This window comes from Mesocricetus auratus, unplaced genomic scaffold (assembly GCF_017639785.1).
Source record: "Mesocricetus auratus isolate SY011 unplaced genomic scaffold, BCM_Maur_2.0 Super-Scaffold_100025, whole genome shotgun sequence".
NCBI lineage: Eukaryota > Metazoa > Chordata > Mammalia > Rodentia > Cricetidae > Mesocricetus > Mesocricetus auratus.
The window spans coordinates 10,833,630-10,848,622 of record NW_024429206.1 but is presented as its reverse complement, the minus strand read 5'-3'; the positions used below and the strand labels follow the sequence as shown (position 1 = coordinate 10,848,622).

Sequence of the window (14,993 nt, the reverse complement as noted above, 5' to 3'; positions counted from 1 at the left end):
ACTTCCCTCTGAGCTATAGAGAAATGTCAAGCTCCTTGTGACAACAAGAGTGGACTTAGGTTGAACTGTGGGCCGAACTTCACATTGTCCATAGCTGTGAGAGAACTAGGATTAGACTCTCAAGCACAGTGGGTAAACTGAGCCAAGAGTCCCACTTTCTTAACTCATACTGTGTTGCCAGTCCAGTCAGCCACAGGAAGTAACCTTGGTGGCTTCAAGAATGGTAGCAGAAGCTGGGCGTTGGTGGCGCACGCCTTTAATCCCAGCACTTGGGAGGCAGAGGCAGGCGGATCTCTGTGAGTTCGAGGCCAGCCTGGTCTACAGAGCGAGTTCCAGGACAGCCTCTAAAAGAATACAGAGAAACCCTGTCTCAAAAAACCAAAAAAAAAATGGTAGCAGAAATTCCCAGTATGTTCTTCTGCACTGAACTTCTGGCTCCCATTAAGGGCTGCAGTCTGTTTCCCTTTTCCTTGAATTTGGATAGATCCTGGAACCTGGTTGTACCAAAAGGACGTAATGCAGATATTGCCTGAAGTAGAGTATGGAGGGAACTTTCAGTTGGGACTGTGGCTCAGTGGATAAAGAACTTGCCTAGCTTACATGAAGTCCTGAGTTCAATTCCCAACACTACACACACCAGCAGTCCCAGTCCTGGGGAGGTGGAGGCAGGAGGATTAGAAATTCAAGGTCATCCTCAGCTACATGGGGAGTTCAAAATGAGTCTGAGCTTTATGAGACCCTGTCTCAGTGAAAAATAAATAAAATGAGCCAGGGTGTAGCTCAACGGTAGAATGCTACCTAGCATGCAAGATACCCTGGGTCCCTCCTCAGCATCTTTCCATTTTAGTTGCAATTCTCACTTAGGGCTTAGATTGGAGGAAAGAAACAACCCCTCCCCATCATCCATTCAGCTTGGATGTAATGCAAGGTTGCTTTTCTGAAGCTAGCAATCCCTCACCCTTGGACATCAGGTGCTTGATAGTAGGATGTTTGGATATACTTGTGAGCTGGGTCCAGAGATGCTGGGCTGCCCAGTGTGGAGCCCAGGTGGCTCACAACCCCTCTGGGGAGATGGTAGGACATGGATGCCCAGCTCCACTTCTCCTTAATCTACCCTCTTTCCTTGCCATCACCATCAATACTTCAAATAAACTGAGACCTGCAAGAAGCTGGAAGCCAGGTAGGTGGATTTCTGTGAGTTCGAGGTCAGTCTGGTCTACAGAACTATTTCAAGGCTACACGAAGAAACCCTGTCTCATAAAACCAAGAAGGAGAAGGAGAGGTAGAGGAAGAGGAAGAAGAAGAGGAGGAGGAGTCATCAGCTGGCAGCCAGGGTCTACAAGGAGTATCCTCATCATGACCCCCAGGGCAAATAGTAGAGAGAATGGAATTTGCATGGGGTCTGGGAACTAGACTGTCCCCCTGCCCTCTTGGAGGCTCCTATTGGAGTCATGGGTCTTGACTGTGACCTTGGAACTGATTTCTCAAATAAAGAGAACTTGGGCACATTTCAGGAGGTGCACAGGGAATTTCCTGGAACAGAGGCATGATTACCAAGCCTCGCACCAGACACTCTTTGCACTGTCAGCACCAAGATAGGCTCAAGTGTGCCGCTGTGGCACTTGGAGAAGAATTCAGAGCGTGTGTCTCCCAGCCACTCTCCCGGCCCTTCCCCCTACCACAGTCTTACTTTAAAGGAAGCATTAATTTTCTTAGTTGATTTTTATTATTTCCCAGCTTGGGTTTGGGGTGTGGGACAAGGGGATCTCTTTGCGTTTTCCTTTTCCTTGTGTGTAAACTACAAGATTGCTGTCCCAGTTTGCTTCCCTGTTGCTTTGATGAACACCGTGATTCAAGCAACGTGGAGAGGAAAGGGTTTAATTGGCTCACACATCCAGGTCACAGTCCATCACTGAGGAAACAGGGTAGGAACTCAAGCAAGAACAGAGTCATGAAAGATGGCTGCTTGGCAGTTGGTTTTTCCTGCCTTGTGCTCAGCTCCCTTTCTTACACAACTTAAGACCACCTGCCAAGGGGTGGGCTGGGCCCTCCTACATCAACCATCAATCAAGACAATGCCCCACAGACATGGCTACTGGCCCATCTGATCTGGGCCATCCCTCAGTTGAGATTCCCTGTTCCCAGGTGACTCTTAGCTGTGTCAAGTTGTCGATAAAAACCATCCTTACAATTGTCAATGGAATTAAGAATGTCCACACAGGGCTTGGGGTGAAGCTCAGCTGATATGTGTGCACACCTAGTACTCCTGAAACCCGGGTTCCATCCCCAGCACCACAAAGAACAGGCACAGTGGTTCTTGTCTGTGACTGGAGAGATGAAGGCTGGAGGATCATACATTCAAGATCATCCTTGGCTACCTAGGGAGCTTGAAGCCAGCCTAGGTTACCAGAGATCCTGTCTTAAAACAACAACATCGGCATGCCTGTGCTTAAATTGCTTAGGCTACTATCTACACACACGACTGATGGCTCTCTGTGTCTTCTTCATCTTCCTTTTTCTTGGTCCTGGAGAATAAACCTTGTCATTTCCACAGAAGAAAAGGGGGTTGGGGGAGGCCTGTCGGGTTTCTATTGCTGTGATAAAGACCACAGCCAAAGGTGACTTGGGGAGGAAAGGCTCTATTTGGTTTATGCAGCCAAATCACAGCCATTGAGGGAAGCCAAGACAGGAACCCAGAGGAATGCTGACCGCTGGCTTGCTCTCCATGGTTTGCTTAGCTTGTATTTTTATACAACCCAGGATCACCTGCCTGCAGTGGCACCGTCCAGAGTGGGCTGGATGCTCCCACATTAACTAGTCACTAATTAAGAACATTCCCCACAGGCAACCCTGGCTTGTGTCAAAAGACTAAACAGCGCAAGACTTTAGTGTGGAGATTCCTTTCCAAAAGCCAAAACAAACCTTTCCTTAGATTGCTTCTGTCCCATAGCCTGTCTCCGCAGCAGAAAAGAAACTAAGACATGCAGAAACCAGGGGTAGCTTGGCACGGCTGCAGAGTCTTGGTGGTGATGGAGGGAGGAGGTGAGGGCTTTGATGTCTCTTTGGATGTGTGGTCTTCTCTTTTAGAAACACAGAACACTTTACAAAATGTTATAGACGTGTGGTTAAGACAACACGTATTTCTTTTCCCATAGTCTAGAGTCCAGAAATCCAAGAACAAGGTCCTGAGAGGGTTGTTTCTGGTGGGGCTCTTCTCCTTGGTTGACAGACAGGTGTCCCCTGGTCACATCCAGTGCCTCTGCCTCCAGAGGGCTGGGATTGAGGGCACCCCTTGAGGAACCTGGCTTCACCTGAGTTTCTTTCCACACACGTCTACTTTGCTTTACTGTCCCCCACTCCTCCACCCCAGATAATAGCTGTCTGTGCATGTCTCTCTGTCTCTCTGAACCCAGGGCCTCCAAACACTCTACTGCTAATGATGCATGTCCCCGTTAAAATAAAACCTTTTACGAAAACAACCAAAATTCCTTAAACTAGGCATCATGGCTGACCCCTGCAGTCCCAGTAGTTAGGACTGTGTCAGGAGGATTGGGAGGTCAGTCTAAGCCACAGAGATCCTACCAAAAAACAAAACAAATGCAAAAAAAATTACCATGAATGGTGGTACTTTAATCCAGCACTCAGGAGGCAGAGGCAGATGAATCTCTCACTTTGAGGCTAGCCTGGTCTACAGACCTAATTCCAGGATGGCCTGGGTTATACAGAAAGACCATGTCTTGAAACCTATAATCCCACACCGATAAACGGAAGGAACAAGAAAGTATTTCCTGCATTGGAGGAGCAGGAAGCTGTTTGCAGAGCTGCGGGTTTCCCGCCTTGCCCACACAGTCCCTCCGTTGATAGGACAGCCCTAGAAAGGGATCTCATCACCGGTGGAGGAGGTATCGAGAGGTCATGTCACTTCTCTTGAGAGAAAGTGGCAGAGCTGGGCTCTACATCACTCCCTAGAGAGAGAGGCTGTGCCTCTAACCACTGCCTACCCCTCCTTTCATAAGACTAATGACATGCCAGTGCAGGAACACAGTGGACCCTGGGCCAGGCGGGCTACCGGGCATAGTGGCTGAGTTCTCTGATCCCTGTGCCCATTCGAGGGATAAAATTCTGTATCTTAGGCCAAGAATCCTTAAAGTACTTGTGACCTGGGTATCTGTGGCCTCCTCTAAGGGCCTTGAAGTGACAGCTGAGACCTGTCTAGTGATACAACATCGGGAGAATTTGAGGTTGGGTGGGTGGTGGTAATCACTGGCTTCCAGCCTGACAGGGAGGATGGATGAGATAGGGTATGGAAAGGAGCTGGCCCAGGGCCGGGCACTCTGAAGACCGGCTGTGTGGAACTTGTGGCTGGATACTGCTTACATGCTTTGAGGCTAGCTGATGGGATTGCTGTAAGACTGTGGATGGACAGAGCACTCCCTGAAACTGGGGGCTTTGGATGCACAGCACCCTACAGCCTTTGTAGAACACACCAGGGATCACCTCACCCATGGGTCCAGGTGAAGAACTTGAAGTTCTGAGTTGACCTGGTTGAGGTCACCTAGAATGAGCAGTGGAAAGAAGTTACAGTGTTAGCTGGGCGTTGGTGGCGCATGTCTTTAATCCCAGCACTTGGGAGGCAGAGGCAGGTGGATCTCTGTGAGTTTGAGGCCAGCCTGGTCTACAAAGTGAGTTCCAGGATAGCCTCCAAAATAATACAGAGAAACCCTGTCTCAAAAAAACCAAAAAAAAAAAAAAAGAAATTACAGTGTTTTACTCATGGTGGTGTACCCTCAGAGTGTTCCATGATGGAGGCTGAATGTAGGGTTGGCCTAGAGCGCACAAGATTCTAAGTTTAATCCCTCAGATTCACTAGGTATGGTATTCACTGTGGTATTCATATACTAATGTGTATGGGCGTTTTGACTGTAAGTAAGGCTATACACCAAGTATATACCTGGTACTCACATGGACTAGACTAAAAAGGGCCATTGGGTCCCCTGAAACTGGAGTCAAAGATGCCTCAAAACAACAAGCAAACAAAGAAAGAATCACAGGGCCTTGGAAGTGATTTCACACATCCATTTTCCTCTGCCTAGAACCCACTCTCCTTTTACTTTTATTCATTAGGTTTTTTTTGTTTGTTTTGTTTTGTTTTTAGTTTTTCAAGACAGGGTTTCTCTGTATTGTTTTGGAGGCTGTCCTGGAACTCGCTCTGTAGACCAGGCTATCCTCAAACTCACAGAGATCAGCCTGTTTCTGTGTCCTGAGTGCTGGGATTAAAGGCGTGCGCCACCAATGTCCAGCTTCATTAGTTTTTCATTATTACTTTTTTGTTTGGTTTTTGGAGACAGGGTTTCTCTGTGTAGCTCTGACTGTCCTGGAACTCACTCTGTAGACCAGGCTGGCCTGAAACTCAGAGATCTGCCTACCTCTGCCTCCTTAGTGCTGGGAGGAGAGCTTTTAAAGCCCCAGTCAGAGCAGCAGACAGGCCCCTCCCCTCCACCAAACCCTCCTGTGGCTCCCATCTCCCTTGTAGCAAGTTGTAGAGCCCTCACAGCAGTCCCTGACTTTCACATCCTCTTCCCTGCTCTCTGCCTCTGTCAACTTGACAAGCTTGCAGATTCCTTTTTGACAGGTGTACTCTCACCTCTGCCAAGCTCTTCCCTCAGGCTACATAGCATGCTTCTACCTGAGGGTGGTGTCTATGCCTCGGTGGCTCTTTTCTCCCAGGCCCCTGTAGTGCACAGCATTCTTTTTGTTTTGTTTTGTTTTGTTTTTTGAGACAGGGTTTCTCTGTATTGTTTTGGAGGCTGTCTTGGAACTCGCTCTGTAGACCAGGGTGGCCTCGAACTCTCAGAGATCCACCTGCCTCTGCCTCCCGAGTGCTGGGATTAAAGGCGTGCGCCACCACCACCCAGTGCACAGCATTCTGAACTGGAAACTTTCTCTCTCCTCACTCTGCTTGCCTCCTTGTGCCCCCCCTTCGGTTCTAACACTTACTGCCTTTCAACAAGCTATTTAGGCTGAGCATGGTGGTGCATGCCTGTCGTCCCACCACCTGGGAGGCTGAGACAGGAGCATTGAGAGTTCTAGACTAGCCTGGGTTACAAGAGTAAGATCTTGTCTACAAATAAACAAACTCTAATCTTCCCCCACTCCTTTCTCTCTTTCCTTCCTTCGTTCCTTCCTTTCTCTCTCTCTCTCTCTCTTTCTTTCTCATGTAGCCCAGTCTGGACTTGTATTCACTAATTAGCTAAAGATGACCTTACACTCCTGACCCTCCTGCCTCCATCCATCTCCCTGGTGATGAGACTAAGGGTATGCATCATCAGGCTTGTTTTATGTGGTGCTGAGGTTCAAACTCAGCAAGCACTCTACCACCTGAGCCACATGCCCAGTCCCAAATGGAATCTTTAAATCTGTTAGAGGCAATTTCTTTTCAGGACTCAGTGCACCTGGTCATATAATCTCAGGTAGCTGGATCATGGATGGGGCTGAAGAGGTCCTTGCATCTTGAGATCAGAGACAGGGTCTCCCCTCTGGATAGAGGAGGGGCCAGGGACCATGATGACATTGCTTCAATTGTATATCCTGGCTAATTAAAGCGCCTGACCAATGGGAGGTGTCCTTACACGGCAGCATCCACTGGGGGTTGGGGCAACCCCAGAGGGCCACACACAGACACAGACAAACAGAGGGCTTTCTGAAATGGACGTTAATTGTCTCCAGGCCAAGGAGACCTGCAGAATGAGAGTTTTCCGGGCTGGCCCAGGGGACAGGGAGGTAGAGACCCTGCCTCTACCCCCTGGTCACTCTCATTTCCTTACTGGCTTTCCAGAAATCCAGGTTGTTTTCAAAGCCAGGGGGCTGCAGTCTATCGCCAGAGCATGGGGTCGCTTCCGGGGTCACCAGTTGGACAAGCAGGTCAATTTTAGCAGGAAACCGATATTTAAGTGGGGCTGGTGGAGCCAGGGCTCGGAAATGTGGCCCTGACCTTTCAGAAAGCCGGGTCTTTCCACCTCAGTGTATACCTGGGGGGCACAGGCTTCCTAAAATTCGAACTTAACTAAATTAAATACTCCTGTGTACCAGGCGTGGGGGAGGAGCCTTCAAAGGAGTCATTTGAAAATCTTTCCAGTTCGGTGAGAGAGGCTCACACTCCTCAATTCTCATTTCACAGATGATAACACTGAGCCTGGGAGGCACTAAGATGCTTGCTCAGGACCCTCTACTTGGGTGCCAATACTGAAGCTTAATTCTCCTCTGTCCTGGTGCCCCACCCCCTTTTCATTTTAGCCTTGAACCTCTGACCTCCAGAGCTGAAGGAAGGTCCCTAGGAAGAACTGAGAGACAAAATCAGGACAAGCTGACTGTTGGTCCCCTCCCTTATCTGGTTTGCTGCTCTGCGGAGGAGGAGGGAGAGGCCTCTCTCCGACCCACCCAACCACCCACCCGAGGTGCCATTAAAGTTAATTGTTTTTACTGCCAGTTTTACATAGTCTTGTAAATCTTTTTACGATGTGGCCCTGGAACAGCGGGCTGCATGCAGAACTCCAGGAGACTGAAGGTAGCTGGGATACAGGGTGCTCTGGGCCCCTGCTACCCCAAGGTTGTAAAGGGTAGGGAGCAAGGGGACTCCCCGAGACATCTTGCCCCCTATCACATGATAGCAAAGCTTCATCTGGGTCATAGGCTTCTCTCAAGTAAGGCTACAACCACCCATAACTCCAGGATACCCTACCAGTCCAATATATGAAGAGGTCCTCCCTCTTGAGCCTCTAGGATCTGAGATGCCCAGGAACAGGGTTGAGATTCAATCTACAGCCTTTGGGAAGTTAGGAACAATGCCAGGAAGAAAACTGGGTACAGTGAGCTATGGGTCCCTTCCAGCTTGGGTGTACGGGCCACACTGGCCACAGTGTCAAGGCAAGCAAGCCCGCACACGGGAAGGGATGTTCATTCCACAGTGAAAGGAACCCTTCAGCGGCAAATTACCTGCTGACACCCTCCTGCCTTCTTGACTCTGTCACCTACCACAAAACGGGGGTCATCTCTTGATGCCTCAGGTTATGGGAGGATTGATGGGCGCGACAGGGGTTACTGAACATTAGGATTTCCTAAGTCTCTTCTCTCCCTCCCCGCTAGCCCCATCCACAGCCTCCATTTTGTTTGACGTAATAGGGAAACCTTAGCTTTCAAGGTTGTCTCTAGCTGCTCAAGCGCCCAGGGAAGCACTAGGTATACCCAACATCTGCATCTACAGTTAGTTCTGTCTTCTCCTTCTCCTTCTTCTCCTTCTCCTTCTCCTTCTCCTCCTCCTCCTCTTCTTCCTCCTCCTCCTCTTCTTCTGGACATTGTCTTACTATGTAGCCCAAGCTAGCCCCCTATTGGCCGTCTTCCTGCCTCAACCTTCCATATGCATCCCCATGTCTGACTTTGTAATCATTCTTATTTTGAGACAGGGTTTTTCTGGGTAATAGTTGTGGCTGCCCTGGAACTTGATTTGTCAATCAGGCTGGCCTTGAAATTGCAGAGATCCACCTGCCTTTGCCTCAGGAGTTGTGGGATTAAAGGCGTGCACCACTGCCCACCGCTAAGCATAGTATTTATAATCAAGCCAAATATCTATGGGGCAGTCAGAGTGTGAGGTGTGCTCACCTTGGGGTGGCTTACCCGGTTGGTAGTATCAACAGACATTACCAGAATTGGAAACATAGGACAGCAAGGCAATAAGCTGAATAGTTGCAGGTCCCCCTCCCCCCAAATGTTTTCAGTAGGCATGGTCAACACTCTACTCCATTCGTTGAAATGCAGATTTTGAAAGAGAACCCCTGGGCCTGGTGCCTGAAATAATAGACAAACAGTGGGCCAACACTAAACCCCATCTCATAGACCTGCTAGTGATTTTTTTCATGCTCACCTAGGATCAGGAACCTTCTATAGTAATTGTAGGCAGAGACACGGTGAGGCACGTGAGGCGGTTCTAAGCCCTTGCAACTATGCTAATGACTTTAGCCAAGAAGCGTTAAGAAGTTCAATTGAGCCAGAATGGGCAGAGAGATGAGGGAGCTGGGATGTCGAGTTCAACTCCTGGAGACTGGTGGGGGTAGGACAGGGGATGAGGGAGGTGGGAATGGGGAAACAGCCTTCTTTCCCGCAGCACACACTGTGTTGGAGAATTTTTCAACAGAGAAGAAAATGCAAAGGTAGCCAGAGCCATGCAAACTCACTCTGAGACCAGCTCCGAATGCCAAACTTCCCCAGTCGCCGTGTCCCCCATCTTGAGGGGTAGGGTGGAGTGGGGGGTGACCAAGGGGGGCTAGAGGCAGCAGAGAGGACCTTGGAAGCTAGAGTCTTGCTTCACGCTGGTCAGTGGGTCGGCGGCTTATAGAAGGAGACCAACTGGAGCTGGCACATGCTGGAGAGGGGCTGCCGGGATCCGGTAGCTGGCACAGCCCTTCTGTTCCGAGAAGGCTGCGCTTGCGGTGGCACCCGGCAGCGCGCGCGGGCCGGGAGGTTAATGACCAGGCTTTTCTCTACGCGTCCGGGAATTGAGACCATGTCTGTGAGACTAATGAATTGAACCAGGAGGGTTAGAGTGAGGGACCTGGGCCAGAGGCCCGGGTCCCGAGGTTCCCCAGAGAGGCCGAGGAGCGCACTCCCCGACCTGGTCCCTTCCGCACCACCGAAAAAGTGATAAAAGAATTGGGAAGGGGTTCTGTGGAGGCCTGTGAGCGTTCTTCTCTGGAAACTTCAGTCAGGTTGTGTCACGGCACTATAATTAGCTTTCCAAGTGATTTTTAATCTTTCAATTTGGGGAGGGATGGGGGAGACAGGGTCTCATGTAGTCCAGGCTAGCCTTAAACTCACTCAGTAGCCTAGAATGGCCTCGAACTCCCGATCCTCCCTCCCCCCACTTCTCAAGTGCTGGGATTACCGACGACTCGCACCCGGTTTATGGGGTGCTGGGGATGGAATCCAGGTCTTCGTGCATGCCAGACAAACACTCTACGCCACTACACCACAGTCCCAGCGCCAGCATGTCTTTGATAGGACTCCTGTTCTTATTCAAAGAGGCCTAGATCGCTTGTCCGTTACAGCATTCTTTGAATCAAGTCCCATCAAAACGCAGTCTTCAAGGAACGAGTGATACGGTCCTTTTAGCTTTTCCCGGGTCCCTCCCACGACCTCCATCCCCCTTGGGGTCATCCTCCTTCAGGCATCGCAGGTCTGCTTTTTGGTCCAGACTTCCCTTCCCAGCGACCGCTGCAGGGTCTGCTGCAGCATCTGGGGAACCAACTTGCCTTCCCACACCTGCGCCTCTCCTCCTTGTCCTGCAGCACGTCCCTAGTCCCTAAGCTTTTCCACCTCGCTTCAGCAGGCCGCCTGTTCTTCCTATTCACCCCCCCCTTTTTTTTTACGAGCTTCAGTGCTGATCCCAACGTTCCTCCCTCCGTGCAATTTCAATTTGAGCTCTCCCTGAAGCGGCCTTTCCTCTCTTGTGGCCTGCCAAGTCGTTTGAAGACTGCGCAAACATTCTTCCAGCCTCTGGTCCCCCGGAGTCTCCGTCTACACACGTGAGGGAAGCTGGGGACGGCTCCCGAGCCAGATCCAGGGACCCATCAGGGGGAACGGAAGAGGAACTGCCCCCCAGGACCTTTGGGTCTCTAGGATTGTGGGGTGGGGGTGTGCCGGTGTAGGCTTATGGGAACATTCCCCAGACCCCTTTAAAAGCCTCAGGCCGGAGGATGGCTGTGGCCTAAGCAAGCTGGAGTTGAGGATGGTTCCGTGGCTTTGCTCCATTCTCAGCCTCTTTTCGAAGCTAGGAGAATGTTCATTCCATTTTACAGATGAGGGAAACTGAGGCTGAGCCTTGAGGTCTGTTTCTTTTTTTAAAAAAATATTTAACTTTATTTTTATGTGCATTGGTATGAAGGTGTTAGATACCCTGGAACTGGAGTTACACACAGTTGTGAGCTGCCATGTGGTTGCTGGGGATTGAACCTGGGACTTCTGAAAGATCAGCCAGTGCTCTCAACCACTGAGCCATCTGTTCAGTCCTTCTCCCCCTCCCCCTCCCCCACAAGGTCTGTTTCTAAACCATACAACTGGGGTTCAATGGTTTAGTAACTGTTCTTCAGAACCCCTATTTTCAGATGGTGGGGCGATTCCAAACCAACACTCTGGAGGCAGAGGCAGGAGGATGGCTACAAGTTCAATGCTAGCCTGGTCTGAGCAATAAGTTCCAGGCCAGTCAGGGCTATACAGTAAGGTCTTACCCCAGAACAAAAAACAAGTTCCAAATATTATCATTACATTGTGTGACATGTTATAACAATATTAAATGTTTAATTAACTCCTCTGTGTTAAGCCCCACTATGACCTGTGATGTGCTAAGTCAGCCATTTATTTATTTTCTCACAATGTCTTTACATATTAGTACTTTCTACAGGATAGATAAGAAAACGAGGCACAGAGAAGGCAAGTAACCTACCTAAAGACAATGGGGTGGGTTGTAGGATTAGGGCTCAGGTACCTGTGGCCCTCCATCTCTGTCTTTCTGCTACCCCAATTCTCCCTTGAGTCACATGGAAGAAACCCTATCCATCTACAGCAGCTAGGCGGTGCAGCTTTCCTCCCTAAGGTTACTCTGGGGACATGTGAAAAGAGGGGAGGGGACAAGGGGGTTGCATAAGGCGGGTGACTTCAAAGGCGGCCTCCACTGGAGTGCATAGCCTTGGCTCTGGGCAGTTAGCCAAAGGAGCCACTAGGCAAGCTGAGGGCTATCCACCCCCATCTCCTCACTCCAATGACAGGTCAGGAGGTGATGGGGGAACCACAACACCTGGATGGGAGAGTTTGGAATGAGAGAAGGGAGGAGAGAGGCATCCACTGGAGGAGAATAAGAAGTTACATCAGCCAGCACTTACTGTTTGCTGAGCATGACGCTAAACTCTTCTCTAGCATTATCAAACAATAGACAAGGAGTTTCCGCTATTCCATGTTTGAAAAGGCCCAGAGAGGGTTAAGTCATTCCTTTAGAGTCAGTCACACAGCCTTGGAAGTAGGTGGTAACTTTGCAGGAACTGGGTGAATTCTGGTGGATTGTGGCTTGATGGGCTTCAGGTGAGGAAACTGAGGCTTAGTGAGGTGTGTGTGGGGGGGGTTAATGAAAGCGGATACCACATGGTCTGAGGCCTACACTTTTCTACTAGGTCAGGGTATTTTCATGCAAGAGGTACCTACAGGCATAGCTTCAGGATGGCCCTGGAGTTTCCTTCTGTAACCTACTTACTATGTGACTTTGTGACTATGTGACTCTACCTCTCTGGGCCTTGAGTTTCTCAGTGGTAAAATCAAGGCCTTATATGGGGCTAAGTTAGTTGTTTACTTGCTAATTCTCTTGCCGATCTTGACACTTGAAGACACTCAAGAAGGCACAGCCAAGTACAGGCACAGGACCAGGCACAGTCAGTGCCTAATCCCAGGGCCTCTGGGGCACCAGGCTTCCCAGACTTCCGGAGCGGGTGGCACAAGGCTCATTGAGTCTCTTTGGCAGGCATTCACAAGGCCTTTGGGTCCCAGTGGATCTAGATCAGAGAATAGGATTATAGCCCCACCCCAGGGTCTGATTGTGGCCTTCCTTTCCGAAGACCCCAGGGCTCACCTTTGAGATTGATGGGCTGGAATGATGAAGTCCTAGAGGACTTTAAGACCCTCCATCTTTCTGTTAAATGCCTTTGGGTATGTCTGATAAACAAGAAAACCTCCTCTGTTTGCAATGGTTCTAGATTCGGGGAGACATGGCTCTCTGCACCCCACTCTGTGCGATGCTCTGCTGTTCCCTGCTGTGAGCCAGTAACACGGGAGGTTCAGAAAGGCAAAGTTACCTGGGCAAAGTGCACAGCCTGGAGCAAGAGAGAGACTGATGACCACATAGACAGTAGGGGGGGCATAGAGATTTTGTGGTGGAAAGGGACATTGGGTCCCCTTGCATCCCTGTCCTCAATATGGTATTAAACTGGACATCCTTGTCAGGGTCACAGATGCCGGAAAGTCCCAGGAAGTGGATCATTCATTCCTGCAGTGATTGTGATCCGTCCATTTTTACAAAAAGTGGATGTCTGCTTTGGTATTGATTTATCCAGATAGTTCCATTCCTTGTCATTCAGTTAGGGAGCTGACCTCTGCCACATACTTTATGAAGTGAGAGAGCTAAAAGATGCTGAGGCTGCAGGGGCAGCTGGGACCAGCCTCCCTCTCCTCTCTCTCTCTCTCTCTCTCTCTCTCTCTCTCTCTCTCTCTCTCTCTCTCTCTCTCTCTCTCTCTCTCTCTTGCTTGTCTATGCTGTGCTAGGATGTGGTAAAGAGTTCAAGCCTGTACCCCTAATCTTCAGGGTCAGGCATCCTACCGGAAGTGGGGAGATACCCTGTGGTCTGAGGAGACAGTAGACAGCATTGTACTGACTGTGACCAGAAGTGACTTGGCTGCCACCACTCCTAAGTCAAGTCACTGATGGTGTCCAACCTTAGCTTCTTATGGTATGAGTGACTTTGATTCTCTGTGCTGCCTGCAGGCTGGGAGAGATTCTGGGGTGGAAGGAACGGGGATTGAGGAGTGACCCAACTCTGAACCTGGTCCTTATCCTCTACCTCTCCTCCTCCCAGCACTCCTGGGAAAAGACCAATGCCCGTTTCTCTGTACTGTAGGCTGGGAGAGGCTCCGAGGTCCCTCTGGCTGCTGGGCTAGGGAAGCAGGAAGGGACAACAGAGCATGTGGTATAGCTAGGTGGAGGTGGAAGGGCTGGGGACTGCAAACAAAGGGGCCTGGCCTGGGATCAGTCCCCAGGCCAGACTGAGAGACCCATAGGAGTGTAACAGAGAAACAGATCCAGTGAACACACACACACACACACACACACACACACACACACACACACACACACAGGTTGCTATGGCCACCATCTTTGGAAGCCCAAACTCTAGGTCAGTGGTTCTCAACCTGTGGGTCGCAACCCCGTTAAGGGTCACATGTTGGATACTTACATCATGGTTTGTAACAGTAGCAAAATGACGGTTGTGAAGGAGCAATGAAAATAACTTTATGGTGGGGGGGTCCCCACAGCATGAGGAGAGGTGGCAGCACTAGCAAGGTTGAGAAGCACTCTGTAGATCATGAGGGAGACGAGCACCTGCCTCTGGGAAGCTGAGTTGGGATACATCTAGGGCCACTCTGAGAATAGCTGTGGCCCCTTCTTTTCCACCCTTCAATGCCCCCACTGACTTGAGCAACCAGAGATCCTGCCTCTCCACGCCCTGCTATTAAATTTCAATCAGTGGATAGAGTCCTCGCTCAGCAAATGGGAAGCCCTGGGTTCCATTCCCTGTGCCATGCAAGTGGGGCGTGCTGGCTCATGCCTACAGTCCTAGCACAGAGGAAGTGGGGACAGGACAGTCAGAAGTTCAAGGGTATCCTTGGGTACACAGTGAGTTCCAGGTCAGCCTGGGATCAAAGCAACACCCCACATCTGTCTCTTTGGGCATCAGTCATGGGAGCCTGCCTATGTTTTATTCCCCAAATTGTTCCAGCGAGGGGGAAGGATTGAGCTAACTGATTTTAGTACTTGCTCTAGCCTCTGAGGGAGGGGGCAAATTTCTTTGGGGGTTGCAAAATGATAACCACATTTCCATTTCTGGTCCTTGAGCTTCGTGTCAAGTAGTCTTTGATTGCTGTGACAGCCACCGTTTATGGAGCACACAACATGCTTGGGATGTCACTAAAACTCTCTGGAAATGCTGCCCCATAAAATACTAAGAAGGGCTCTGCACCTTGGGACTCTCTATGTCCATTGTTGAGAGGAAGGGTTTTTTTTTCCTTTCAGGACAGGGTTGGTTTCTCTGTGTAACATCTGTCCTGGAACTCACTTTGTATACTAGGCTGGCCTCAGACTCATAGAGATCTGCCTGCCCCTACCTACCCCCACCAAGTGCTGGGAC

General features: G+C 50.0%; 1 long non-coding RNA gene across 5 annotated transcripts in view; it reads left to right on the top strand.

Moving 5' to 3' along the window:
• Window positions 1-14,993, top strand: part of LOC121133924 — a 90,332-nt gene that overhangs the window by 29,840 nt on the left and 45,499 nt on the right. The gene's annotated exons all lie outside the window — the stretch shown is intronic.